This window comes from Hippocampus comes, unplaced genomic scaffold, assembly GCF_001891065.2.
Source record: "Hippocampus comes isolate QL1 unplaced genomic scaffold, H_comes_QL1_v1.1 scaffold328, whole genome shotgun sequence".
NCBI lineage: Eukaryota > Metazoa > Chordata > Actinopteri > Syngnathiformes > Syngnathidae > Hippocampus > Hippocampus comes.
The window spans coordinates 69,809-73,082 of NW_017841881.1; positions in this window are offsets into that span (position 1 = coordinate 69,809).

Genomic DNA, 3,274 nt, shown 5'->3' on the forward strand with positions numbered 1-3,274 from the left:
TTAATTACCTTTCACAAAAAAAAAAGGAAAAAAAACCCCACCAAAAACTGATTTTTTTTTTGAAAGATGAAAAACAACAAAAGAGACATTTCTGTCTTGACGTTTTAAATTTCTGGATTTAAAAGCATCAACTTTGCTTTTTAAAAACGTGTACGCACAAAAAAATGGCCGTTCTCCAAGACTCTAAGCAAGTAGTTTTGTTTTGGGGGTAAAACAAGAAACAAGAAAATAAAAACCCAATCATCAAAAGCATCTTTTTCAGGTTTTTCTATGAAAAGAAAATGACTTTTCTTTGTTTTTCGGACACAAAAAGAAACACATTTTGGAGGAAAAAAAATATGCAAAATATGGACATACTGTCCTTTTTTTTTCCCTCCCCCGATCAATCAATGCATAGATTTTTGGTGGGTGTTGGCCTGGCAATTTCACGGCTATTTCCTGTGCCATTCAAGTGCGCTATCGTAAACCATCAGGCGGACTCCCGAGGGGTTTAAATCCCAGCTGTGGCTAAACAAAACCCTCAGATCGCGGCAATAAAGCTAATGTCCGCACCCCCCGGCGGACCCTTGGAGTCCATTGAACAGCCGCTTAACGTGGACACACACACACACACACACACGCACGCACGCACACTCGGGGGGCTTGTTGTGGATTACGCTAACCAACCTAATGATCTCTTCAATGGGACAACTGGGACTCTTGTGAGACCACCGTCACCCGCGGGCCCCCCGGGACCACCAGGGCTCGAGGGTAATTACCATGGAAACGTGTGTGTGTGTGTCCGTGTGTGCGTGTGTATTTGTGTGTGCATGACTGAGATTAGGCTGATCTATTTTGGCTGTTTTTTTTTTTTTCCAACAGTGGCCATGAAAAGCGAATCTCTTCAATGGGACAACTGGGACTCTTGTGAGACCACCGTCACCCGCGGGCCCCCCGGGACCACCAGGGCTCGAGGGTAATTACCATGGAAACGTGTGTGTGTGTGTGTGTGTCTGTGTGTGCGTGTGTATTTGTGTGTGCATGAGTGAGATTAGGCTGATCTATTTTGGCTGGTTTTTTTTTTTCCAACAGTGACAGTGAAAAGCGTCACCTAATAGGATTATTTATCCGCAGGATTATTTCATTGATTAGTGTGTAAGAATAAAAAAATTAAATAAACCATTTTTGCTTTGTTTGTATTTTTATTTTTTTTTTAAATGTGACCTCACACTGACGCAACACGCAATTTTCTTTCCAGACACGATTTTCTATTTTTGTGCACATAAGCTCACCATGCACGGAAATTCGTGAATGGGTAAAAATAACAAAATCTCTCTCCGTTGTGACGAAAACCCGGTCTTCTTTTCAAACATGTTTTGATCCCACCCGCCTATCATTTGACTTTCATCATTATTTGACACACATTCTATTTTATTTTTATTTTTTTCTGATTCTGATATCTATTTGACTTTGTCTTGGTGCGCCATAACTACGGTGACCGGTGTGTGTGCGTGTGTGTGTGTTCTTTTCTTTGCATCTCAGTGTGAACATTTAGGATTGTCTTGGCCAAACTCAAGAGCCGGGGGCCAGATTTTGGCCCATCACATTATTTTAGGTGGCCCACTGATTCCAATTTTGTGCATCAACTTCAACCAGCTTTTACTGGCCTCTGATTTCAAAAGTAGCGATTCATCCATTTGTTGCGTTGATGCAAAATGAGAAGATCATCTCTTTATTTGGGTTCACAGTCAAAACGGCCCTCTCAAGGGTAACCCGTACTGCAATGCGGCCCGTGACAAAAACTTGGTAGACACGCCCAGTCGCTGTTTTACAACGTAATTGTGTGGCTTGAGTATGTTCTTGACGTTTGTGTTTTTGTGGCGGGTAGGTAGGATTGACTATGTGTGTTTGTGTGTGATAGAGTGAGAGAGCGAGAGAGAGAGATAAGAGACTTGATGAGAGGCTGGTGCAAAAGGCAGCAAGTGTTGTGTCGAAGGGGAAATAGAAGGAATAGAAGGACGACGAAGGGAAATGTGAGTGTGGAATTCTCAAACAGCAGCACATTGTGGTCATCTGCAGTGCGATGAGTCACCTGTAGGCAACACACACACACACACACACACACACACACACACACACACACACACACACACATACGCGCAGTGGAGTGGAGCTGTGTATAATCCCAGCCGATAGCTACAAAGCGCATTGTCTTGGCTGAACGACAACACAATCGGAGGCACCACAATGAAAGCGGGCTCGAGGAATCGGCTTGGTGGTTGCCACGGGAGACGGACTGGAAGAAAAAAACAAAACAAAACAAAGAACCGGATGTGTCCAATCACAACACCTCTGCTCCAAAGAACTCACCAGCCACACAGTTGGGGGTAAACAAACAAACAAAAAAAAGAAGGCAAGGTTTTCGAGGAAAAATGACCTAAAATGGCTGCTTCCAATCAAAATGGCTGACTTCCTGCGCGCTAATTAAATGTGAAGAAAAAAAACTAAACAGTCACACTGAACATGATCGGTTGCATTGCTTCCGCGTGCTTTCAGACACAAAGCGGCGCGATGCCGCGTCCGTCATTTGTCTTTGGAGTCGCCCGTGGTGCGCAATCAGGTGCGCCGCCACCCCCTCAATGTCTTATCCGCCCACATCTCCTCGCACTGTAAGACCCCCCTCGCTCGTACCATTAGCCTTTTTTGCGCGCGTCAATATGTGAATGGGACTCGGCTGCAAACGTTCAGGTGTGAAAGTAGCTATTAGGGGTTTTTTTTTGTTTTCCCCTTCATCCTGTTGCCATGGTGACACCTGCAGTGAGGAATGTATTGATTTTTATTCAAATTTTTCTCGCCACGCCTACACCGACCCCCCCCCCCCCCCCTCCCCACGCTGCTGTCAAGGGCCTGATACAGATTTTTGGGGGGATTGGATTGTGTAGCAGCATCAGTCACTACAGTGAGCAGATATTCATCAACTCTTCTTGGTGCCTAAGTCTCAATGGCAATAGTGTTGTATCAGTCACTACAGAGTGGGCAGCTATTGAAAAGCCAGTTTCATCCGTGTCAAAGTTGCAACTCAGTCACTACAGAGGGGAGTGCGTGAACCCATAGTAGGCACTAACCTTGTTGACCAAAACATGTTTAATACAAATAATATTTGAGGACCTTGAAAAATCAGATTTCCAATCACAACATGGGGGAGGGTAGTTAAAAAAAGAAAATGTGATTGTATTCTTTTTTTTTCGGGACTAATTCTTGCTCTCAGGTTGCCCGACTAAGCCATAAAGTTTGA